This window comes from Oryx dammah, unplaced genomic scaffold (genome assembly GCF_014754425.2).
Source record: "Oryx dammah isolate SB20612 unplaced genomic scaffold, SCBI_Odam_1.1 HiC_scaffold_26, whole genome shotgun sequence".
In the NCBI taxonomy this organism is placed as follows: Eukaryota; Metazoa; Chordata; class Mammalia; order Artiodactyla; family Bovidae; genus Oryx; species Oryx dammah.
In genome coordinates this window covers 58,965,881-58,993,293 of record NW_024070210.1, presented here as the reverse complement: position 1 = coordinate 58,993,293, position 27,413 = coordinate 58,965,881, and the positions used below count along the sequence as shown (strand labels likewise).

The 27,413-nt window shown below is 37.7% G+C and overlaps 1 long non-coding RNA gene across 1 annotated transcript; it reads left to right on the top strand.

The window, feature by feature from the left end:
• The first annotated feature begins 5,760 nt into the window (after nt 1-5,760).
• LOC120853117 lies at nt 5,761-23,609 on the top strand. Its single transcript, XR_005718716.1, has 3 exons — nt 5,761-5,771; nt 22,772-22,782; nt 23,536-23,609. It is a non-coding gene; the product is annotated as an uncharacterized LOC120853117 (long non-coding RNA).
• Nucleotides 23,610-27,413: the final 3,804 nt, after the last annotated feature.

Below are 27,413 nucleotides of genomic sequence, written 5' to 3'. Positions count from 1 at the left end.
TTTGAACAGATCACTTTGGATACTCAAAAACTATTGCTGGCTTGGAGCAGGGTAACAGTAGGGGAGACGATGATAAATGGTCAGATTTTGGACATGTTTTTAAGACAGAGTCAACAGGATTTGCTGACAGATTGAATATGGAGTGTATATTTTATACATTATATTATTTGTATAAAATAAGCTACAAGAATATATTATACAACACAAGAAATAGAGCCAATATTTGATAATAATTATAAAATGGAGTATAACTTTTAAAGTTGTCAATCACTGTGTTATATACCTATAACATAATATTGTGCCTCAGCTATATCTGAATTTAAAAAAAGAACAGAATGAAACAGAAGCTTATTAGAATAGCAGATTGTACTCTCAGAGGAACATCAGAAAAGCAGTTACTTGTTTCTATTGTTTGGATATAAAGCCTAGTACTAAAGTGTTGGGCGTGTGGATGGACAAGAGTGATGAAACATAAATGGAGAGACATTGAAGTTTTGTTACAGATAGGATATGAAGGCAGGAGATGAAGGGAAGGAAGGGGGCGCCAAAAAAGTGCCAGGTTTCTGCCCAGGACATACTAAGAAGCATAAGAGGACAAAAGCATGTTAAGACCTTGTTAATAGAGCCAAGTCTTTACACTTGAGGTTTTCCCACAGATGGAAATACAGGATACCCTTCACATTCATGGAAGGAAAAGTCATAGAATTTTAAAATTCAAAACAAATTCTGAGATTAGCTAGGCTAATGTGAAAAATCAAATGTTTTGCTTCAGATTTTATTCCTGATTAGTAGCAGACATGTCTCAGAACTGGAGGTATTCTGTTCCAACTTTGGGTCTTGTCCCAGTAACAGCAAGTTCAGATTCTAACAGTTATTTTGAAAGTCGTCCATGTTCCCAACAAAGAACACCGCCCCCCTTTTTCACTGCTATTTCAGTTCTTTGAGTTATATCAGAGAGAAAACCTCAAAAGTGCACTTTTTAACATCTGCAGTTTGCCTTTTTATCAAGGAGAGTGCGTTCCAGGATCAACAGTCTGCAGACATCATTAGTAGTAGCAATGTATAGCATTGTGTGAGCTTTGAATTCAAATCTATAAGTCCAGACACTTTGAAATCACATCTGTTTTGTAGAAATTCCTGGATTTCTGGTAGTTTTTATTAAGGAATTTATATTTTGCAGTTGTAATTCTCCAAAGATAGCTTTTAAGAGGGTTAATATTATATTACATAATAGTGATACTTTCCCCCCTTGCAGTTGCATTCTCTGTGGAGAAAATCTTAGTTTTCTCACATGAAAATTAGAGTTTGGACTAGTTGATTTCCAAAGTGTCTTTCAGCCCTGCAGGGTTGTGCCACATAGGCAGAGTGAAATATACAAAAATAAAAACAATTACCCTAGTAGGCATATAGGTGATTTCATTAAAAGTATTTATCCTTATTGCTATGTTTTTCTCTAAAAACCATTGTTTAGGTTTAATCTTTTAAAGAACAGTTTTTAATTAAAAACATAGCAAAAGAAAATATTTTAATTATGATTAAATTGAAAAGCAAGTGTTAAAATATCAGTGTCATATAAAGTCATCATTAGCATAAAAGTGAAATTTTGTGCCAAGCTACTACTTTTCAAAGAAAGCCAAAGTTGTTATGTTATTTTTACTTTCTCTTGCTGAACGCATGTTAAAATTTAAAAGAGTGAACTTTCTAACGAAGGATCGTCCAAGAAAGAACCAAGTGCTAATAAGCCCTAAATATGGAGGGCTTAAAAATAAATAAATAAAAGGCTCTTTTACTCTCCAGCCCACTCTTCCTGGTCATATGACAAGATAAATTTCATCTCTCTCTGGAAGAAGTAATAATAATCCTGTTTAGTCCTCCAGAGTTTTGGCTCTTAAAATCTGGGAGGGTCAATTCCTGAGTACCCTTTAAGCAGAAGCTTTAAGTATTTCCCATAAAGGAGAGATTCTGAAAATATAAATACTTGGTATAAAAACTAATTTGGCTTCCCAGACTACTCTAGTGTCTGATGAATTATCCCTCACCCCCAGATAATGTGGAAAATTAGTATCACAAGTCTGATCAAAATGAATCAAGCTGGGAGATTTGATGCTACTAAGCTTTGATCGTGTTCGTATATTTTATACTATGATTGCCTGGATTTAGAGGTCCTCTAAAACTGTGATAGCTAGCCAAAATGAATCTCTTATTTTTGACAATGCTAGCTTTTGACTTCAGTTTTTCGTCTTTATAGGCCTTTCTGCCTGTTTGCCTCTCTAGAAACTTTTTCTTCCAACATTGGCTATATCTTCAGTCACTTTCAACTTTATTTTTAATTATTCTTTGCAATAATGAATATTTACTTGGCTTGTAGTAAGTTTTTTTGTTTGAGAACTCAGTAAAAGTTTACCCAAGATTCTTGTTATGAGGGGTCTGCTGAGGTAGATCTACTGTGAAAACACCTGCATCCCTTTTACACTACATGGTAGCCAAGGGATAATCAGAAATACCATGTAACCAGCCACACCATTATTTCTTTTTTGCTGTGGTCACTCCATGCTGATGCAGGACCCTGTGCAAAGATGATTTGCAAAATTCCCAAACAGAAATCAAGAGAAAGCATTCATCTGTCTTGAAGAGCTGTGTGGATTTCTTTAACCTCTTAACACTATCACCTCTTACTCAAGCCTGGGAACTTTCTGTGCTCAAAGTCTTTCTTTTTCCTGCCAAAATCTCTTTACTTCCATTTAACACAGGAACTTCTTTTGTATCACCTTTTCTCCATGTGGCCTGCTTTCTTGAAGAACCCACTGATTTTTTTTTTTCCTCTGGGGCAATAAGCTTTAGCCTGAGGGTGCAAGGTAAACATATTTATGGGGAAGGAGGGAATGAAAAGTACATTTGTTTGAAATATTTGCAAGAAAGCAGTTTAAGTAGAATTCTTATAGTTAGAGCCAGAATGCAAAGCTTTAAGAGAAAAAAAATGAAGTCTCTTGTACCATATGGAGTCTGACCACAAAAATATATCTTCTCTCCCTCCTGGAACTCCACTTAAATGACAATGAAAAAATAAAAGGAGGATAAACTCATTAAGAGAACACAAGATGGGCCTTCAGTAGACATGACATCAGTTCATTTCAATTAGAGAGTGACGGGATTGAGGCAAGGTAGAAAAGAAGTTGAAGAGAGTAGAGGAAGTAGGACAGAGGAAGCCACAGCCTAAAATATTGATACTTATGAAAGCATATAAAGCCAGAGATCTAGGAGAAACTTAGGACTCGCAAGTAACTGGTTCAGTTAAAGACAGGAAAGAAATGTGGAGCTGGAAAAAGGCACTAATTGAAAGTCAGACTTCCTCTCTCCATCCACCATAGACTTTCAGACTGTTAGGCATTTATTCACCAGAAAGGGGATCTTGAAAAAGATCTTTCTTTTTTGGAGAAATCAAATGGCCCTAGAACAAAGGTCCTGGCAATCTAAGGTGTAGGTCCTGCAAAAAACCAAACAACTCATCTCAAAGGGAAGTCTGCCAATCCATAGGCCCTGATCTCTAAGACTCCCAAGTGTTTTTTTAATGTGTCATTCTTAAACATAAATATGCAACTGAGGATTACTAAAAATTTTGGAAAATTTTTCAACATGAGTGATAAAAAGATAAACAGAAAAATAGGCCCCAAATAAAATACATATAATTCAGAGGATAGATGAGTATGTTATGGTGAGTACTTTAAATGCTTATTACCATCAACAGATATTTGATAAAAGATATTGCATTCATAAGTCAACAACAGGATGCTACGAAAAAGAAACAACCAGAAAGCAATACAGAGCTCTTAGAAATTAAAGATAGGGGTTGCCAAGTGAAATATTCAGAAGAAAGTTAGGAAATAGGTTAAACATATCTCCCAGACCACAGAATAAAAAGACAGAGGTGTGTGAAACATGAGGAAAAAGATAAGAGAAATAGGCTCTGTATAAGAGGCCCAATATCCTGAAAATGTTGGTTCCAGAAGAGAAAATAGAGCATTATCAAATGGAACACAAGATATTTTTTCAAAGATGAGGGAAAGGAATTTCCCAATTGAAAGGACTTCCCAAGTGCTCTGCAAAATTGATGAGAAAAGATCCTTGTCTTAATGTGACATTGTAAAATTTCAGACCAAGGATAAAACGATCCTAAAAGCTTCCAGTGAAAGTAAAGGTCAATTATAAAGGAGTGAGAATCAGATTAGCATCAGGTTTTTAATCATCTGGGACAGCTAAGTAAGACAATGGAACAATGACATCTAACAAATGTGGGGAAATCAGTTAACAACTCCATATCCACCCAAAATGTCAGTCAAAAATTAGGGGAGACTAGACATTTGGCGACATAAAAGAATTCTGAAAGTAAACTTTCCATATATCCTATCATAGTAAGTTACCAGAAGCTAAGTTCTAAAAAAATAAGATTATAAGTCTCATACCCACAAAGAACAAACAAAACAAAAACAGGAAGATAGAGATTAAAGAAACAGTGACTCTAACTCAGGAGAGAAATAAATTTGTCTCTATCACAGCTGCACAGCTGGAACCCAATTAATCCAGATTGGAATTTAAGAGGATCCTAGGAGGAAGTACCTAGGAAAGGATGGAATTTAAGAAATTATATAATTTGTAACAAATTAAGATGATAAGTGCTGACAATTCAAGCAAATAATGCAATGGAACATGAAAATTTGAGGGATTAGAGCATTGTAACCCTTTTGAAAAAACTTAAGGATGAAATCCAACAAACCAAGATTAATCAATTTAAAATTTGGGATTAAGACAGTAGTTGAACTGTCAGTAAATATTAAAAACTCTTTAATATAGAAAAGCCTAAGCAATTTTCTTTAAAAATCAAAATTTTTAAAGAAAGCAGACTTTGCTTTGGGTTTTCCCATGTTGATACATCTTTAAGATTCCTTAAAGAGCTTAGTATTTTAAAAACTTAACCCAAATCATCCATTTAGTCAAGACAAGTCTGAACAGGACTTTAAATATCAAGACCCTCTGCCTTTGGCAAGTGATGCTGTTTACCTCATGCTGATCAGGATTGAGGAACTAGCAATAACATTGTAGACAAAGGGTAGATTCAGTGGAGCCAGGAAATTGGAGGGCATGAACAAGGAGGTTGTGGTCAGAGGGGAATTTCAAGAGTTTTTAATGAGAGTTTGCAACTGTGACCACTAGCCAGTACTTGTAGTAGAGGTGGAAGTGATGGAAAGAGAAAGTTGAGAACTGTGAAGGCTTGGAATGTCAAAGACTTGGAATATTGTTTAAAAAAAAAAAAAGGGGGGGGGCAAAAGAACAATGAGCCATTGAAAAAAGATGCAGGGAATGTCCCGGAAATCAGTAGAAAAGGAAACCTAAAGGATAATGTAAATAAAAGGCTTAAAAATAACAGATTGCTTCCTCATGATTCTTGTATTACACAGATACCTCTAAAGTCCTACAACTTCTATTAAGTTTTTTTGGAACTTTTATTCCAAATCACTTAATGTTGTTGTTGTTCTTCAGTCACAGTCGTATCAGACTCTTTGCGATCCCATAACTGCAGAACACCAGGCTTCTCTGTCCTTCACTATCTCCTGCAGTTTGCTCAAACTCATGTTGATTGAGTCAGTGATGCAACCATCTCATCCATCTCACCCCCTTCTCCTCCTCCCTCAATTTTTCCCAGCATCAGGGTCTTTTACATGAGTCAGTTCTTTGCATCAGGTGGCCAAAGTATTGGAGCTTCAGCTTCAGTATCAGTCCTTCTAGTGAATATTCAGGGTTGATTTCCTTTAGGATTGACTGGTTTGATATCCTTGCAATCCCAGGGACTTGTAAAAGTCTCCAGCACCACAATTAGAAAGCATCAATTCTTTGGCACTCAGCCTTTTTTATTATGGTCCACCCCTCATATCCATGACTACTGGAAAAACTTTATAATGGTACCATTAAAATACTGTATTTCATTGATACACTTTATTGATAAAATTAGAGTGCTGCTAGGCCTCTAAACAAATTAATGTTCAGGGTTTCCATAATAGTGTACTCCAAATTTAGAGCCTATATGGATTACTTTCGAGGGCCTAATTATCTCATACATGATAGAAATGAATGATCATATCTAGCAGCCAAGACAATTTTTTCTTTTTGAGCTTTTTATCTTATTTTATTGAATTATAGTTGATTTACAATTTCGTGTTAATTTCTACTGCACAGCAAAGTGATTTGGTCATACATATGTATACATATCCTTTTATACATATATTTCATATCCTTTTGATATTTCATACCCTATTTTCATATACATATATTTTACATCCTTGTCCATTATGATTTATCATAGGATATTGAATATAGTTTCCTGTGCTATACAGTAGGACTTTGTTGTTTATCCATTCCTGTTGTTTATTCTATTTCCTGGCCCGGGGATTGAACTCAGGTCTCCCGCTTTGCAGGCAGATTCTTTACCATCTGAGCCACCAGGGAAGCCCATATATATAATAGTTTGCATCTATCAATACTAGTCCCAAACTCCCAATCCATCCCTCCCCCACTTCTCTGCCTTGACAACAATAAGTCTGTTCTCTATATCTGTGAATCTGTTTCTGTTTTGTAAATAATTTCATTTGTACTATTTGTACTACAAATGGCATTATTTTATTCCTTTTTATGGCTAAGTAGTATTCCATTGTATATATGTACCATATCTTCTTTATCCAGTCTTCTGTTGATGGACATTTAGGTTGTTTCCATATCTTGGTTATTGCAAATAGTGCTGCAATGAATATTGGGTTGCATGTATCTTTTAAAATTATGTTTGTCTCCAGATTTATTCCCAAGCGTGGGATTGCTGGCTGGTTCTATTTTTAGTTTTTAAAAGAATCTCTGTACTGTGCTCCATAGTGACTGTACCAATTTACATTCCCACCAACAGTGTGGGAGGGTTCCCCTTTCTCTACACTCTCTCCAGCATTTGTTATTTTGACTTAAAAAAAAATTATTGGAGTATAGTTGATTTACAATATTTTGTTACTTTCAGGTGTTCAGAAATGTGACCACTCTTTTTTAGATTCTTTTCCCATATAGGCCATTACAGAGTATTGAGAAGAGTTCCTGTGGTATACAGTAGGTCCACATTAGTTATCTATTTTACATATAGTAGTATGTATATGTCAGTCCCAATCTCCCAACTTATCTCTCCTCCTACCCCTGTAAATGTAGACTTTTTAATGTTGGCCCTTGGATCAGTAGGAGGTGGTACTTCATTGTAGTTTTGATTTGTATTTCTCTAATAATTAGGAGTATTGAGCATCTATTCATGTGCCTGTTGGCCATATATATGTCTTTGGAGAAATAGCTGCCCATTTTTTGATTGGATTGTTCACTTTTTTTGTTATTGAGTTGTATGAGCTATTTGTATTTTTTTGGAAATCAAACACTTGCAAGATAATTTTGTTAATAATAGTATCATCAATCTTTCCAATGACTTTGATGGTATTTTTGATTAGAGATTACAATAACTGAGAATGTAGGGGAAAAAATTTCAACCTTTTTTTACTGTCTCCATTTCTTTCATCCCATAAACACACACATAATTTTTCACAAAACTGTTCCCATCTAAATCCTGAACTTTATTGTAATATCAAGATTAATAACTAATAATGATCTTTGCCCCCTGTGTGCTCAGTCTGCCTTTTGTCTGTGGAAAAACTTTAGCCAAAGAATTAGTTTAATCAGAAGTGAGAACATGCAGAAACAAAGGAAAACAGTCAAAGGAGACCAAATAATAATAATGTAGCCACTAAACAAAGGGAAGAACCTTTGTTCCTCTACAAGGGGTATAGACAATTTTCTGAGACATATCTTTCACTCATATCCCAGTGGAGAAGTTCAGTCAGTTCAGTTCAGTTGCTCAGTCGATTCCGACTCTTTGCGACAATATGAATCGCAGCACGGCAGGCCTCCCTGTCCATCACCAACTCCTGGAGTTCACTCAAACTAATGTCCATCAAGTCGGTGATGCCATCCAACCATCTCATCCTCTGTCGTCCCCTTCTCCTCCTGCCCCCAACCCCTCCCAGCATCAGAGTCTTTTCCAATGAGTCAGCTCTTCACATGAGGTGGCCAAAGTATTGGAGTTTCAGCTTTAGCATCAGTCCTTCCAAAGAACAACCAGGACTGATCTCCTTTAGGATGGCCTGGTTGGACCTCCTTACAGTCCAAGGGACTCTCAAGAGTCTTCTCCAACACCACAGTTCAAAAGCATCAATTCTTTGGCACTCAGCTTTCTTCACAGTCCAACTCTCACATCCATATGTGACCACTGGAAAAACCATAGCCTTGACTAGATGGACCTTTGTTGGCAAAGTAATGTCTCTGCTTTTGAATATGCTAGGTTGGTCATAACTTTTCTTCCAAGGAGTAAGCATCTTTTAATTTCATGGCTGCAATCACCATCTGCAGTGATTTTGGAGCCCCCCAGAATAAAGTCTGACTGTTCTACTGTTTCCCTATCTATTTCCCATGAAGTGATGAGCCAGATGCCATGATCTTCGTTTTCTGAATGTTGAGCTTTAAGCCAACTTTTTCACTCTCCACTTTCACTTTCATCAAGAGGCTTTTTAGTTCCTCTTTCTGCCATATGGGTGGTGTCATCTCCATATCTGAGTTTATTGATATTTCTCCCAGCAATCTTGATTCCAGCTTGTGCTTCTTCCAGCCCAGCGTTTCTCATAATGTACTCTACATATAAGTTAAATAAGCAGGGTGACAATATACAGCCTTGACGTACTCCTTTTCCTCTTTGGACCCAGTCTGTTGTTCCATGTCCAGTTCTAACTGTTGCTTCCTGACCTGCATATAGGTTTCTCAAGAGGCAAGTCAGGTGGTCTGGTATTCCCATCTCTTTCAGAATTTTCCACAGTTTATTGTGATCCACACAATCAAAGGCTTTGGCATAGTCAATAAAGCAGAAGTAGATGTTTTTCCAGAACTCTCTTGCTTTTTCGATGATCCAGCAGATGTTGGCAATTTGATCTCTGGTTCCTCTGCCTTTTCTAAAACCAGCTTGAACATCTGGAAGTTCACAGTTCATGTATTGCTGAAGCCTGGCTTGGAGAATTTTGAGCATTACTTTACTAGCGTGTGAGATGAGTGCAATTGTGCAGTAGTTGAGCATTCTTTAGCACTGCCTTTCTTTGGAATTAGAATGAAAACTGACCTTTTCCAGTCCTGTGGCCACTGCTGATTTTCCAAATTTGCTGGCATAGTGAGTGCAGCACTTTCACAGCATCATCTTTCAGCATTTGAAATACCTCAACTGGAATTCCATCATGTCCACTAGCTTTGTTCGTAGTGATGCTTTCTAAGGCCCACTTGACTTCACATTCCAGGATGTCTGGTTCTAGGTGAGTGATCACACCATCGTGATTATCTTGGTCATGAAGATCTTTTTTGTATAGTTCTTCTGTGTATTCTTGCCACCTCTTCTTAATATCTTCTGCTTCTGTTAGGTCCATACCATTTCTGTCCTTTATTGAGCCCATCTTTGCATGAAATGTTCCCTCGGTATCTCTAATTTTCTTGAAGAGATCTCTAGTCTTTCCCATTCTGTTCTTTTCCTCTATTTCTTTGCATTGATCGCTGAAGAAGGCTTTCTTATCTCTTCTTGCTATTCTTTGGAACTCTGCATTCAGATGCTTACATCTCTTCTTTTCTCCTTTGTTTTTCGTGTCTCTTCTTTTCACAGCTATTTGTAAGGCCTCCTCAGACAACCGTTTCCCTCTTTTGCATTTCTTTTCCATGGGGATGGTCTTGATCCCTGTCTCCTGTACAATGTCACGAACCTCATTCCATAGTTCATCAGGCACTCTATCTATCAGATCTAAGCCCTTAAATCTATTTCTCACTTCCACTGTATAATCATAAGGGATTTGATTTAGGTCATACCTGAATGGTCTAGTGGTTTTCCCTACTTTTTTCAATTTAAGTCTGAATTTGGCAATAAGGAGTTCATGATCTGAGCCACAGTCAGCTCCTGGTCTTGTTTTTGCTGACTGTACAAAGCTTCTCCATCTTTGGCTGCAAAGAATATAATCAATCTGATTTCGGTGTTGACCATCTGGTGATGTCCATGTGTAGAGTCTTCTCTTGTGTTGTTGGAAGAGGGTGTTTGCTATGACCAGTGCATCTTCTTGGCAAAACTCTATTAGCCTTTGCCCTGCTTCATTCTGTACTCCAAGGCCAAATTTGCCTGTTACTCCGGGTGTTTCTTGACTTACTACTTTTGCATTCCAGTCCCCTATAATGAAAAGGACATCTTTTTTGATGTTAGTTCTAAAAGGTCTTGTAGGTCTTCATAGAACCATTCAACTTCACCTTCTTCAGCATTACTGGTTGGGGCATAGGCTTGGATTACTGATATTGAATGGTTTGCCTTGGAAACGAACAGAGATCATTTTTTCATTTTTTAGATTGCATCCAAGTACTGCCTTTTGGACTCTTTTGTTGACCATGATGGCTACCCCATTTCTTCTAAGGGATTCCTGCCCACATTCTGACAGAATGTGGTCCACTGGAGAAGGGAATGGCAAACCACTTCAGTATTCTTGCCTTGAGAACCCCATGAACAGTATGAAAAGGCAAAAAGATAGGATATTGAAAGAGGAGTTCCCCAGGTCGGTAGGTGCCCAATATGCTACTGGAGATCAGTGGAGAAATAACTCCAGAAAGAATGAAGGGATGGAGCCAAAGCAAAAACAATACCCAGTTGTGGATGTGACTGGTGATAGAAGCAAGGTCTGATGCTTTAAAGAGCAATATTGCATAGGAACCTGGAATGTCAGGTCCATGAATCAAGGGAAATTGGAAGTGGTCAAACAGGAAATGGCAAGAGTGAACATCCACATTCTAGGAATCAGCGAACTAAAATGGACTGGAATGGGTGAATTTAACTCAGAAGACCATTATATCTACTACTGAGGGCAGTGGAGAAGTTAACTACATGATGATGATGAGATGTTAGCCATGAGATAAGCTGCCATAATTCTGAAAACTGGCCTCAAAGAAATGAAAACAAACCAACCCTGGAACTGAAGACTAACTGTACTTAATCAAGATGATGCTGGTCAGACCACCAGTAATCAATTTCAAGATGACTGTCAGAGCTGACTGTACTGTTTCTGCATGTAGCACCCCTCTCTGTCTATAAAAGTTCTTGCCCCAGATTGTCGGGCTGGGGGTGGGGAATTGATCTTTGGACAGACATCTTCACCTCCTCCTTCCCCATTGCTGGTATCCAAAATAAAGCAAGCCTACAAATTTTCCTTTCCACCAACCTTGCCTCTTTATTGGCTTTTGAACTGTGAGCAACCAGACCCTACTTTTTTTTGAACTGCTGACACTACTGAGTATAGTTGAGGATCCATGGTTTGAATAGTTCAAATAAAGTACAAGCACTGTAACTTTTGTTATGGATATGGAGAAATTCCTTCTTCTAGGATCAAATCAACATTTGGTCCCTCATGTGAATACTCCTTATAGTTGAATTCCTGTAAGCATTTCTTTGGATCAAACTCTTAGAGGCAGAATAGCTGAGTCAAAGAGTATATTAGGCTAGATAATGGCACCCCAAAGATGTCCACACCCTGATTCCTGGAACCTGTGAACATATTAACATAATAAATAAGACATCACTGGTGTGAGTAAGTTGAGTCTCTAGATGAGAAGAGCAGCTTACATTTTCCAGGTGGGTCCAATTTAATTATAAGCGTTCCTAAGGTACAGAATTAAGTCATGTGGACTCTGCTCAGGCCTTATCCTACTCGGGGCTCTTTGACTTATTAGGAGAGTTCTTTTTCTGTTTAGGTTTGAGCAACCACAAACAAAACCAAAGCTGAGATTTGACACAGCGCAAGATTTATTTCATGGGCAAAGAATGAAGAAGCGGGAACTAAGTTCACAGATCAACTTCTCACCCACCTGGCAAGAGATATTTAAAGAGTAAAGATGGAAGGATGAGGATTGTGAAGCTAATGATGGGGAGGTATGTACATAAGTTTGTAGGGGAAGGGGCAGTGTTTTTTCTGTGGTGTAGGGTGCCACCCACTTTAATCCTTTTTCTGGTCCTTAATATCTGGTCATGGCTACCAGAAAGTGTGTCATTTAATATGCTAATATAGTAAAATCAATAGAGATTCAGGATCTGTTGAAGGTGAGATTCGTCACCATCGTGGTCTCAGCTGATTCCATTTTTGTTTGTAGCTTCCTTTCTTATGTCTGAATTATTTAACTTGAAGACTTATGTTAACCCCTACTAAAGTTGAGATTGGAAGGTTCTGAGCAAGGACACTCTTGCTAAAGGTAGAGGTTGACTTTGAGCAAAGGTTTGGAGTAGCTCTGTCAACACTTACAAGAAGTAGGTGATACGATGATGAAAGCAAGAGGGTACAAGTCCTTGGAGGAAGGGGCCATGAGCTAGGGAGTGCAGTTAGCCTCCAGAAGTTGAAAAAGCCAAGGAAATTAAATCTTCCTTCGGAGCCTCCAGAAGGAACCAGCCCTGCCAACACCTGTACTTTAGCCCAGTGAGACTGGTTTTGAACTTCTAATCTCCAAAACTGTAAGTAATAAATTTGTGCTGTTTCATGCTCCTAAATTTTTAGTAATTTGTTACAGCAGAATAAGAAACTAATGCAAGGAGTTTGCAAATAGTTTCAATGTTTTAATTGTCAAATTTCCCATCAGCAATGTATGAGAGTGTCTCTCTCCGATCTCTATTATTTTCGCTTCATGTCCCTTCTATAAGTAGCCTGTAAACTTTTCTAGGGTGTAGGCTATGTCCTTTACCTCTCTTTTCATCTCACACAAATATCCTGAAAATGATAGATCCACAAAACTCTATACTAACAATGTTAAATGTTAATGACTTTCAGTAGAGTAAGAAGGCATGGTAGAAATATTTGACCTGAATTTTTTGAAGAAAAATGTTCCACTTTGAGTCTTCTGAGTTAGGTTGAGTATCATATCATGTGTTTTAGAGTTTAAAAAAAGAGAAAAGCATCAAGTGGTAGGCATAAATATAACAGTTCAGCTCAGTCGTGTCCGACTCTTTGTGACTCCATGGACTGCAGCACACCAGGCCTCCCTGTCCATCACCAACTCCCAGAGCTTGCTCAAACTCATGTTCATCGAGTCAGTGGTCAGTGATGCCATCCAACCATCTCATCCTCTGTCGTCCACTTCTCCTGCCTTCAATCTTTCCCAACATCAGGATCTTTTCCAAAGAGTCAGTTCATTTATTTCATGGTAAAAGGGCAAGCTTAACAGACCCAGTATGCTATTTTGCTACCAAAATGAGACAAGCAATTGGAAAAACATTATAGAAAATAAATAGAAATATACTACACAGATCTGTATACACCTTTTTTCCTCTGCGTTCTAACACAAATTTCTATCAGGTTTACCCTTCATTTTTTTCTCAATGGCTTTATTGAGATATGATTTACATAAAATGCACGTGCTTAAAACTGTATAAATTTTATGTTTTAACATATGTATAAAACGTGAGAGACCATCACTATGATGAAGACAATGAACATAGCCATCATCCCTAAAAGTTTCCTTGTCTTCTTTTGTATCCTACCTTTCCACTCCTTCCCCTAACCTTCCAACTTGTCAGCTTTATGTCACTACAGGTGATTGAAGTTTGTGTGAACGAAAACCTAGTTTGCAGGTGATTGAAGTTTATATAAATGAAATTATACATATATATTCCTTTCTCTGATTTCCTTTACTTGAAATAATTATTTTGAGATTCATTCATGTTGTTTGTACAATAACTCATTGATATTTATTAGAATATTCACTCTATGGACATACCACAGTTTATCCATCCATCTGTTGACAGACAGACATTTCAGCTGTCTTCAGTTTTGGCCATCATAAATAAAGCTGCTATGAATACTAATTTATGTGTCTTTGTGTGAACATGTGCTTTCATTTCTCATGGTTAAATATCAGGAAAGTAATGACAAGGTATACATATACTTAACTTTTTAAGAAACTGCCAAACTGTTTTCCAAAGTACCATTTTATGGTCTTACCATCTGTGTGTGTGTGTGAGAATTCCTGTTACTCTATATCCTTATCCACACTTGTTTTGTTCAGTCATTTTTCATTAGCCATTCTAGTAGATATTGTCAACTACAAATTGGCACTTGCCATTAGGACTTGTCACCTACCTCTACAAGAATTAAATCATGTGCTGCTACAGTTACTGCTTTTCAACACCCCTTAAAAGGAGTTCAGGATGGAGAGCAGAAATGAGGCATTCTGTGCTGTGGCAGGGGTGGAGGTGGGGGACTGGCAGAACAGGTCTTCAGATAGATAATTTTAGGAGCAATTTTATGAGCCCAATTCTTGTATTGCCTCATGTCTAGAAAAGCTCTAGAGTGCTTCATGATGATGACTGCTTCTTGTGACTAGCTGACCTCCCCCCCACACCCCCACCCCCGCCTCTTTGGAGCAGTTTCTCAGAGCTATCTGAGGTGCTGTCTCCTGGGTTGCAGTCCTCGTTTTGCCCCAAATAAAACTTACCTCGCAACCTTCATGTTGTACAATTTTTTAGGTTTACTGTATGTAGTGATATCATATTGTGGCTTTAATTAGCCTTTCTCTAATAACTAATTATGTTGAGATTTTTTTTCATGTGCTTGTTTGCTGTTCTTATATCTTATTTGGTGCATGATCAAATCTTTGCAATTTTTATTGGGTTTCTTTATTGTTGAATTTTGAGAGTTCATCATACTTGGTAAAAGTTCTTTAAAAGAGAATTCATTTTATATGACTTGAATCCCCTTAAATGTATTGAGATTTGTTTTATGGCTCAGAACATGGTCTATTTGGTAAATGTTCCATATGCCCTTGAAAAGAATGTGTATTCTGCTGTTGTTGGGCTGAATGTTCTGTAAATGTTTATTTAAATTTGTTGATAGTGTTCAAATCTTCTATATCTGTGGTAGCACACTTATAATCCCCAAAGTGCCCATATTCTAAGCCTCCAAATTTGTGAATATGTTACTTTACATTCCAAAAGGACCTTACAGACATGATCTTATTAAAGGTATTTAGACTATCCTAGATTGTTCATGTGGGTCCAATTTAATCACAAGTCCTTAACAGCAGAGGACTTCTCCCCGCTGTAATCATGTTAAGTCCAAGCTCATACTGCTCCCTGCACAACAGGCCAATAAATCGAGAAGACAGTTGTTGGGACAAAGGATCATGACTTTGTTCAGAAAGCCAGCAGACCGAGAAGATGGTGAAGCAGTGTCTCAGAATCATCTTACCTGGGTTTGGACGCTAGTTTTTTACTCTTTTATGGAGCAAAGAATGGGAGGTGAGGAAGTAATATGAAAAAGGTGATAAATAGTTGTGAATATTTCTTGGTTCCCTGGGAACCTAGGGAAACTACTCTAGAGAGCCTGTGTTAATTTATTCTTTTCTGCTGCTGCTGCTGCTGCTGCTAAATCGCTTTAGTCGTGTCCGACTCTGTGCGACCCCATAGACAGCAGCCCACCAGGCTCCGCCGTCCCTGGGATTCTCCAAGCAAGAATACTGGAGTGGGTTGCCATTTCCTTCTTCAATGCATGAAAGTGAAAAGTCAAAGTGAAGTCGCTCAGTCGTGTCTGATTCTTAGCGACCCCATGGACTGCAGCCTACCAGGCTCCCCAGTCCATGGGATTCTCCAGGCAAAAGTACTGGAGTGGGGTGTCATTGCCTTCTTCATCTTCTTTCCTACAGCCACTCAAAGGTGGGCCTGGTCAGGATGTTTCCTGTGAGTAAACAAAAGTATTTCAGCTTAAGCTCTGGCATGGGAGGCCAGGTTCCTGGAGGTGTGTCATTATGTATATTTTAAGATATAGGCAACAGCCCTTTAGAGATTCACTTGTAGCAAAAACAATAGAATACAAAGGTTAATGTAAAAGAAACAGATCTAAGAGTCATATGTTCTCCCCTGTTACAATCAGAGGGAGACATGACTATGGAAAAAGAATCAGAGAGATTCAACATTGCTTGCTTTAAAGATGGAAGAAAAGATTCATGACCAAAAATGCAGGTGACCTCTAGAAACTGGGAAAGATCAAGAAATGGATTCTCTCCTAGCAGTTGCAGAAAGGAATACAGCCCTGTCTTCATCTTGACTTTTAGTTCAATGAGACCTGTGTTGGACTTCTGATTTATAGAACTGTAAGATAAATTTGTATTGTATAACCCACTAAATTTGTGCTAATTCACTCTAGCAGCAAGAGAAAAATAATGTATTTGTTCATGTAGTTGGCATTTCCAGTGCTCTTCATTTTTTCCAGATTTCTAGTTAGTATTATTTTCTATTAATGTAAAACTTTGGCACTTTTTGTAGTGCAGGTCTAGTGATGATGTAATATTTCAGCTTGTTTATGTCTGAAAAAGTCTATGTTTCACTTTTTTTTTTGAAAACAAAACATTGGTAAAGAATTCTAGGCTAATAATAGTTTTATTTTCTTTCATATATTCTATTGGTTTATTTTTGGAATTTATTTAAGTATGATTTTATGATCTTTTTTATGTGTTATTGGATTAGTTTGCTAATATTTTATTGAGAAGTTTTGCATCTATATTCATCAAAGATATTAGCCTATTTCTTCTTTGGTGGTATCTTTATCTGGTTTTGATATCAGGGTGAAGGTGGTTTCATAGAACATCTTTGGTAGTGCTCTCTCCTCTTCAATATTTTGGAAGAGTTTGAGAAGCATTGGTATAAGTTCTTTTAAATATGTTTTGTAAAATTCACCTGTGAAGCCATCTGGTCCTAAACTTTTGTTTATAGGGAGTTTTTTTAAAATTACAGATACTATTTCATTTCTAGTGATGCTTATGTTCAAAATTATTTACTTCTTCTTGATGAAATCTTGGTAGGCTGTTTATTTCTAGAAACGTCTCCATTTCTTCTAGGATGCCAAATTTATTGGCATATGATTGTTCATAGTATTCCCTTTTTTAAAAAAAAAATTTCTGCAGTCTTGGTTGTGTTATCTCCTTTTTAATTTATTTTCATCCTCTCTCTTTTCTTCTTGGTGAGTCTGGCAAGATGTTTGTCAATTTTCTTTACCCTTTCAAAGAACCAGCTCTTGGTTTTATTGTTCATTTGTTTGTTTTCATTTTTTAATCTCTATTTTATTTATTTCCTCTCTGATATTTATTATTTCCATCCTTCTGCTGACTTTGTTGTTCTTTATCTGATTCTTTTAAGTGGTAAGTTAGGCTGACTTTTGAGATTTTTCTTGTTTTCTTTTGGAAGGCCTGTATCACTGCTAGTAACTTCTCTCTAAGAAATGCTTTTGCTTCAACAGATGAAATTTTTGGGATAAAAAAAAAGAAATTTTTTTTCTTTCAGACAAGGCTTTATTGGGACTCCTGTACCGGCTGCAGGAAGGAGAGAAAACAAGTAGCAAGTTCCCTTGCTCATCCCCCAAGCGGGGGTAATATTGTTCCTTATGTGGGATGAGAGTAGGGGTGTTTCCAGGGGTTGGGCTGGTTTGCTTACCCCTTTGGGGTATTGAGTGCAGGGGTCATGTGTGCATCTTATCTATTTTATACAGTTGTATTTTTACTGTCTTTGTCTCAGGGTAGTTTTAAATTTCCTTTTCAATTTCATAGTCAATCCATTGGTTTCTTAGTATCATGTTGTTCAGTCTAGGTGTAATATTTTTCTCATTTCTTTTTCTGTGATTGATTTCTAGTTTCATGCCTTTGTGTTTAGAAAACATGCTTGAGATAATTATTGTACTCTTATTAGTTGAGGCTTGTTTTATGTCTAGTATATGGTGAGTCCTAGAGAATGTTCCATGTGCACTTGAAAAGAATGTGTATTCTGTTTTTCCTGGATGTAACATCCTGAAAATTTTAACAATTAAGTCTAAATGTTTTATTTTATCATTTAGGTTGTCTGTTGGCTTACTGTTTTTCTCTCTAGAAGATCTGTCCATTGATGTGACTGGGGTGTTAAATTCTCCTACGATTATTATATTCCTGTCAATTTCTCCCTTTACATCTGTTAACATGTTATGTTTTTGGATGCTCCTGTATTAGATGCATATATGTTGATTAGTATAAAGTTCTCATATTGATCATTTTACCATTATATAGTGTCCTTCTTTATTTTTATAGCCTTTGCTTTAAAATCTACTTTGTCTGCCATGAGTATTGTGATTGCCCACTCCTGTTATTTCCATCTGCATGAAGTATCTTTTCCATCCCCTTACTTTTGGTCTGTATGTGTCATGTGGCCTAAAGTGGGTCTCCTGTAGGCAGGATATTGTATACTCATATTTTTTAATCTAATCTCCCACTCTTTTTATCTTTTAAAAAATATTATATTGGAATATAGGTTTTATATTGATTTACAATGTTGTTTTTGTTTCCAGGTGTACAGCAAAGTAATTCAGTTAAACATATGCATATATCTATTCTTTTCACATTCTTACTCCATTTAGGCTATTATAGAATATTGAGCACCATTCCTTGTGCTATACAGTAGGCCCTTGTTGGTTATGTATTTTAACTATAGCACTGTATATGTCAATCCCAAGCTCCCAATTTATTCCTCCGCACCACCTTTCCCCATAAGTTTGTTTTCTAAATCTGTGTCTGATTCTGTTTTGTAAATAAGCTCATTTGTCTCATTTTTAATATTCTGTATGTAAACAATATCAAGATACTTATCCTTCTTTGTCTGACTTCCTTTACTTAGTATGATAATGTCTGCATCCATCAATATTGCTGCAAATGGCATTATTTCATTCTTTTTAATAGCTGAGTAACATTTCTTTGTATATATGTACCACATCTTTATCCACTCTTCTGTCAATGGACATTTAGGTTGCTTCCATGTCTTAGATACTGTAAACAGTGTTGCAGTGAATATTGAGGTTCATGTATTCATGAACCATTTATCCAGGTATCTATCTTTTGAACAATGGTTTTCTTTGAATATATAACCAGGAGTGGGATTGCTGGCTGATATGGTAGTTCTAGTTTTAGATTTTTAAGAAACCTTCATACTGTGCTCCATAGTGGCTGCATCAATTTACATTCCCACCAACAATGTACGAGGTTTCCTTTTTTCCCACAGCCTGTCCTGCATTTATTGTTTATAGACTTTTTGACAATGGCTATTCTGACTGGTGTGAGGTGATATCTCATTATAGTTTTGATTTGCAGTTCTCTAATAATTAGTCATATTGAACATCTTTTCATGTGCCTCTTGGCCATTTGTATGTCTCCTTTGGAAACATGTCTATTTAGGTCTTGTGCATTCAAATGTGTATATCTTTCCTTTTCTCCTTTGCCTTTAGCTTCTCTTCTTTTCTCAGCTATTTGTAAGGCCTCCTCAATGATTTTGCCGTTTTGCATTTCTTTTTCTTGGGGATGGTCTTGATCACTGCCTCCTGTACAATGTCATGAATCTCTTCTTCAGGCACTCTATCAGATCTAATTCCTGGAATCTATTTGTCACTTCCACTGTATAATCATAAGGGATTTAATTTAAGTCATACCTGAATGGTCTACTGGTTTTCCCTACTGTCTTCAATATAAGTCTGAATTTGGCAATAAGGAGTTCATGAAATGAGCCACATCATCTCCTGGTCTTACTTTTGCCGATTGTATAGAGCTTCTCCATCTTTGGCTGCAAAGAATATAATCATTCTGATTTCAGTATTGACCATCTGGTGATGTCCATGTGTAGAGTCTTCTCTTGTGTTGTTGAAAGAGGGTATTTGCTTTGACCTGTGCGTTCTCTTGACAGAAGTCAGTTAGCCTTTGCCCTGTTTTGTTTTGTACTCCAAGGCCAAATTTGCCTGTTACTCCAGGCATCTCTTGACTTCCTACTTTTGAGTTCCAGTCCCCTATAATGAAAAGGACATCTTTTTTGGGTGTTAGTTCTAGAAGGTCTTGTAGGTCTTCATAGAACCGTTCAACTTCAGCTTGTTCAGCATTACTGGTTGGGGCATAGACTTGGATTACTGTGATATTGAATGGTTTGCCTTGGAAACAAACAGAGATAATTCTGTCATTTTTGAGATTGCACCCAAGAACTACATTTTGGACTCTTTTGTTGACTGTGAGGACTACTCTATTTCTTTTAAGCGATTCTTGCCCACAGTAGTAGATATATTGGTCATCTGAGTTAAATTCGCTCATTCCAATCCATTTGAGTTCACTGATTCCTAAAATGTCGATGTTTATTCTTGCCATCTCCTGTTTGACCATTCAATTTACCTTGATTCACATGCTTAACATTCCAGTTTCCTATGCAAAATTGTTCTTTATAGCATCAACTTCACTTCCATCACCAGTCATATCCACAACTGGGCACTGTTTTTGCTTTGGCTCCATCTCTTCATTCTTTCTGGAGTTATTTCTCCACTATTCTCCAGTAGCATATTGGGCACCTATCGAACTGGGGAGTTCATCTTTCAGTGTCATATCTTTTTGCCTTTTCAATAGAATGGGAAGGACTAGAGATCTGTTCAAGAAAATTAGAGATACAAAGGGAAATTTTCATGCAAAGATGGGCACAAAAAAAGGACAGAAATGGTACTGACCTAACAGAAGCAGAAGATATTAAGAAGAGGAGATATTAAGAGGAGGTGGCAAGAATACACAGAAGAACTATACAAAAAAGATCTTTATGACTTTGATAACCACAGTGGTGTGATCACTCACCTTGAACCAGACATCCTGGAATGCAAAATCAAGTGGGCCTTAGGAAGCATCACTATGAACAAAGCTAGTGGAGGTGATGGAATTCCAGTTGAGCTATTTCAAATCCTAAAAGATGATGCTGTTAAGGTGCTACACTCCATATGTCAGCAAATTTGGAAAACTCAGCAGTGGCCACAGGACTGGAAAAGGTCAGTTTTCATTCCAATCCCAAAGAAAGGCAATGCCAAAGAATGTTCAAACTACAACACAATTGCACTCATCTCACATGCTAGCAAAGTAATGCTGAACATTCCCCAAGCCAGACTTCAACAGTATGTGAACCGTGAACTTCCAGGTGTTAAAGCTGGATTTAGAAAAGGCAGAGGAACCAGAGATCAAATTGCCAACATCCACTGGCTCATTGAAAAAGCAAGAGAATTCCAGAAAAATGTCTACTTCTGCTTTATTGATTACCCCAAAGGCTCTGACTGTGTGGATCACAACAAACTGTGGGAAATTCTTAAAGAGATGGGAATACCAGACTACCTCACCTACCACCTGAGAAATATGTATGCAGGTTTCTGTAAGCAGCAGCTAGAACTGGGCATGAAACAAAAGACTGGATCCAAATCGGGACAGCAGTACGTCAAGGCTGTATATTGTCACCCTGCTTATTTAACCTATATGCAGAGTACATCATGCAAATTCCAGGCTGGATGAAGCACAAGCTGGAATCAAGATTTCTGAGAGAAATATCAATAACCTCAGATATGCAGATGACACCACCCTTATGTCAGAAAGTAAGAGGAACTAAAAAGCCTCTTGATGAAAGTGAAAGTGGAGAGTGAAAAAGTTGGCTTAAAGCTCAACATTCAGAAAACTAAGATGTGATGGCATCTATTCCCATCACTTCATGGCAAATAGATGGGGAAACAATGGAAACAGTGAGACACTTTATCTTTTTGGGCTCCATAATCACTGCAGATGGTGACTGCAGCCATGAAATTAAAAGATACTTGCTCCTTGGAAGAAAAACTACGACCAACCTAGACAGCATATTAAAAAGCAGAGACATTACTTTGCCAACAAAGGTCCATTTAGTCAAAGCTATGGTTTTTCCAGTAGTTGTGTATGGATGTGAGAGTTGGACTGTAAAGAAAGCTGAGCACTGAAGAATTGATGCTTTTGAACTGTGGTGTTGGAGAAGACTCTTCAGAATCCTTTGGACTGCAAGGAGATCAGCCAGTCAATCCTAAGGGAAATCAGTCCTAAATATTCACTGGAAGGACTGATGCTGAAGCTCAAATACTTTGGCCACCTGATGCGAAGAACTGACTCATTTGCAAAGACCCTGATGGTGGGAAAGATTGAAGGCCGGAGGAGAAGAGGACGACAGAAGATGGGATGGTTGGATGGCATCACCGACTCAAGGGACATGAGTTTGAATAAGCTCCAGGAGTTGTTGATGGATAGGGAAGCCTGGTGTGCTGCAGTCCATGCCATCACAAAGAGTCAGACGTGACTGAGTGAACCTAACTGAGGTCTTCTGCCCATTTTTTTTTTCTTTTATATTGAGCTGCATGAGGTGTTTGTAAAATTTGGAGATTAATCCCTTGTCAGTTACACTGTTTTCAAATATTTTCTCTTATCCTGTGGGTTGTCTTTTCATTTTGTTTATGGTTTCTTTACTGTGCAAAAGCTTTTAAGTTTAATTAGATCCCATTTGTTTATTTTTGGCTTTATTTCCATTACTCTAGGAGATGGATCAAAAAAGATATTGTTGCAATTTATGTCAAGAATATTCTGCCTATGTTTTCCTCTAAGAGTTTTATAGTCTGGTCTTAAATTTAGGTCTTTAATCACTTGAATTTGTTTTTGTGTATAGCATTAAATATATTCTTAGTTCATTTACATGTGGCTGTCCAACTTTCCCAGTACCACTTGCTGAAGAGATTGTCTTTTTTCCCATTGTATATTCTGGCCTTTGTTGAGAATTAATTAATACTAGCTGTGTGAGCTTATTTCTGGGTTTTCTATCCTGTTCCATTGATCTATATTTCAATTTTTGTTCCAGTTTCATTGTGTTTTGATTACTGTAGCTTTGTAATGTAGTCTGAAATCAGGGAGCCTGATTCCTCCAGCTCCATTTTTCTTAAGGTTGCTTTGTCTGTTCAGGGTCTTTTGTGTCTCCATACAAATTTTAAGATCTTTTGTTCTAGTTGTGTGAAAAATGACATTGGTAATTTGATAGGGATTGCACTGAATCTGTAGATTACATTTGGGAGTATAGTCAATCCAAGAACGTGGTGTATCTTTCCATGTGTCTGTGTCATCTTTGATTTCTTTCATCATGTCTTGTAATTTTTGGAATACAGATCTTTTGCCTCTTTAGGTAGGTTTATTCCTAGGTATTTTATTCTTTTTGATGTGATGGTAAATGGGATATTTTTTCTTTCTGATCTTGTTCGTATGCAGAAATGCAACAGATTTCTGTGTGTTAATTTTGTATCCTGCAACTGTACCAAATTCATTGATGAGCTCTAGTCATTTTCTGGTAGCATATAGGATTTTCTATATATAGTAGTATGTCATCTGCAAACAGTGACATTTTTACTTCTTTTCCAATTTGAATTCCATCTATTTGTTATTCTTCTCTGATTGCTGTGTCTAAGCCTTCCAAAAGTATGTTGAATAAAACAACAATGGGCATCCTTGTCTTGTTCTTGATTTTGGAGGAAAATGCTTTCAACTTTTCACCATCGAGTGTGATACTATCTGTAGGTCTGTCATATATGCCTTTAATATGTTGAGATATGTTCCCTCTATGCTCACTTTCTGGGGAGTTTTTATTATAAATGGTTGTTGAGTTTTGTCAAAGCTTTTTCTGCATCTATTGAGATGATCATATAGTTTTTATTGTTCAGTTTGTTAATGTGATGTATCACACTGGTTGATTTGGGATGTTGAAAAATGCTTGCATCTCTGGGATAAATCCCTTTTGATTATGGTTTATGATCCTTTTAATGTATTGTTGGATTTGCTTTGCTAAAATTTGGTTGAGGATTTTTGCATCTGTATTCATTAGCTATATTGGCCTATCAGTGTCATCAGTGATATTGGCCTATGATTTTCTTTTCTGTGGTATCTTTGTCTGGTTTTGGTATCAAGGTGATGGTGGCCTCATTGAATGAGTTTTGGAATGCTCCCCCTTCTGCAATTTTTTGGAAATAGTTTCATAAGGTTAGGTGTTGTCTTCTCTAAATGTTTGATAGAATTTGCCTGTGAGGCCATCTGGTCCTGGATTTTTGTTTGTTGGGAATTTTTTAAATCACAGCTTCATTTTTAGTACTTATAATTGGTCTGTTTATATTTTCTATTTCTTCCTGATTCAATCTTGGGAGACTGTACCTTTCTAAGAAATGTATCATTTCTTCTAGGTTGCCCATTTTATTGGCATGTAGTTGCTTATAATAGTCTCATCATTTTTTGTATTTCTGTGGTGTCCACTGTAACTTCTCCTTTTTCATTTCTAATTTTATTGATTTGAGCCTTCTTCCTTTTTTTCTTGAAGAGTCTGGCTAAAGGTTTATCAATTTTATCTTTTCAGAGAACCAGATTTTAGTTTCATTGACCTTTTCTATTATCTTCTTCATCTATTTTATTTCTGCTGTGATCTTTATGATTTCTTTCCTTCTACAACTTTGGGTTTTGTTCTTTCTCTAGTTGATTTGTTTGTAAGGTAAGGTTGTTTGAGGTTTTACTTATTTCCTGAGGTAAGCTTGTATTGTTATAAACTTCCCTCTTGGAACTGCTTTTATTGTGTCCCATAGGCTTCAGGTCATCATGCTTTCATTTCCATGTGTCTAGGTGTTTTTGATTTCCATTTTTTCAGTGATCCATTGGTTGTTTAGTAGCATAGTATTTATCCAACACATGCTTTTTTTTTTTTTTACATTTTTTTTCTTTGTAGTTGATTTCTGACCTCATAGGTTTGTGGTCAGAAAAAATGGTTGATATTATATCAAGTTTCTCAAGTTTACTAAGGCTCACTTTGTGGCCCTGCATATGATCTATCTTGGAGAGTGTTTCATGTGCACTTGAATATGTATTCTACTCCTTTTGGATAGAATACTCTATAAATATCAATTAAGTCCATTTTGTCTAATGTGTCATTTAAGGCCTGTACTTCCTTATTTATTTATTGGCTGCACTGGGTCTTCATTGCTGTGCAGGCTTTTCTCTAGTTGTGGCAAGTGGGGACTACTCTCTTATTGCAGTGAGCAGGTTTCTCATTGTGTTGTGGAGCATAGACTCTAGGGCGTGCAGGCTTCAGTAGTTGTGGCACAATGGCCCAGTAGTTGAGGTTCCTGGGCTCTAGGTTCAATAGTTGTGGCACATGGGCCCAGCTGCTCTGCATATGGGATCCTCCTATACCAAGGATTGAACCTGTGTCTCCTGCATTGGCAGTGGATTCTCCACCACTGAACCACCAGGGAAGCCCTGTATTATTTTCTGTCTGGATAATCTGTTCTAAATCATGTTAAAGATCAAAGATTGAGCTTGAGGGCATGGGGAACCACTGAAAGATTTTAAGTATATATGTGACGTACAGTTTTATTCTTTTAAGACTCCTTTTGGAGGCTGTGTAGAATAGGGCAACTTTAAAAGATTCATGGTGGCATTGGCAGGCAGATTTGATGAAATGATGGGGACAGGTATCTGACAAGAAAACAGTTCCAAATCTTGGACTTTAAGAGCCTCAAACTTCCTATTTCAAGTCTGTACTCCCAAACACTGGCTCTGTCGTGTCTCAATATACAGCCATCCCTCAGTTTCCATGGGATATTAGTTCTAGGACACAGCACCCCCAACTCAGATACCAAAATCTGTAGATGATCACCACCTTTACAGTTGGGCCTCTGTATATCAACTACTTACTCACATCTAACTTCTGTCCTCATTGACCTCTTTACCTAGCTTAGATTCCATGTTCCTTGCTAAACCTCTACCTTAGGCATATCCCCAATTTTCTTATCCTTTTCTCTTTATCATGACCAGTGTTTCTGTTATTCCTTTCTTCTCCACTGGCATCTTCTCACAGCATTTAAACTCAAGCATTTCCTATCTTAAAAACAAGTGTTTTTCTCTAGGCCGTATCTCCCTCTACCACCTATTCTCCTTTCTCCATTTCACAGCCCAACTTATTTATGGCCTAAGCTCTTTACACCTAACTTGCCTCTTGAGAAATCTGTATGCAGGTCAGGAAGCAACAGTTAGAACTGGACATGGAACAACAGACTGGGTCCAAATAGGAAAAGGAGTACATCAAGGCTGTATATTGTCACCCTGCTTATTTAACTTATATGCAGAGTACATCATGAGAAACGCTGGACTGGAAGAAGCACAAGCTGGAATCAAGATTGCCGGGAGAAATATCAATAAAGTCAGATATGCAGATGACACCACCCTTATGGCAGAAAGTGAAGAGGAGCTAAAAAGCCTCTTGATGAAAGTGAAAGAGGAGAGTGAAAAAGTTGGCTTAAAGCTCAACATTCAGAAAACGAAGATCATGGCATCCGGTCCCATCACTTCATGGGAAATAGATGGGGAAACAGTGGAAACAGTGTCAGACTTTAGTTTTTTGGGCTCCAAAATCACTGCAGATGGTGATTGCAGCCATGAAATTAAAAGATGCTTACTCCTTGGAAGAAAAGTTATGACCAACCTAGATAGTATATTCAAAAGCAGAGACATTACTTTGCCGACTAAGGTCTGTCTAGTCAAGGCTATGGTTTTTCCTGTGGTCATGTATGGATGTGAGAGTTGGCCTGTGAAGAAGGCTGAGTGCCGAAGAATTGATGCTTTTGAACTGTGGTGTTGGAGAAGACTCTTGAGAGTCCCTTGGACTGCAAGGAGATCCAACCAGTCCACTCTGAAGGAGATCAACCCTGGGATTTCTTCGGAAGGAATGATGCTAAAGCTGAAACTCCAGTACTTTGGCCACCTCATGTGAAGAGTTGACTTATTGGAAAAGACTCTGATGCTGGGAGGGATTGGGGGCAGGAGAAGGGGACGACAGAGGATGAGATGGCTGGATGGCATCACTGACTCGATGGACGTGAGTCTGAGTGAACTCCGGGAGATGGTGATGGACAGGGAGGCCTGGCGTGCTGTGATTCATGGGGTTGCAAAGAGTCGGACACGACTGAACAACGGAACTGAACTGAAGCTCTTTACTTCCTCTGTTCTTGTCATTTATATGGAAATTGAAGTCACCAAGAATGATAGGAGGGGCTCTCCTGGTTGCTCAGTGGTAAAGAATCTGCCTACCAGTGCAGGGGACGTAGGTTCAATCCCTGGTCTGGGAAGATCCCACATGCTGTGGAGCAACTAAGCCTATGTGCCACAGATACTGAGCCTGTGCTCCAGAGTCTGGGAACCACAACTACTGAGGCCTGCACGCCCTACAGTCTGTGCACCACAACAAGAGAAGTCACTGCAGTGAGAAGCTTGTGCACTGCAACTAAGGAGTAGCCCCCACACTTCACAAATAAGGAAAACCCTCGCACAGCAATGAAGACCAAACACAGACAATAATAAATAAGTAAGCAAAACGATAGGAATATTTGTTGAAGACAGTGACACAGGTTCTAAACTCT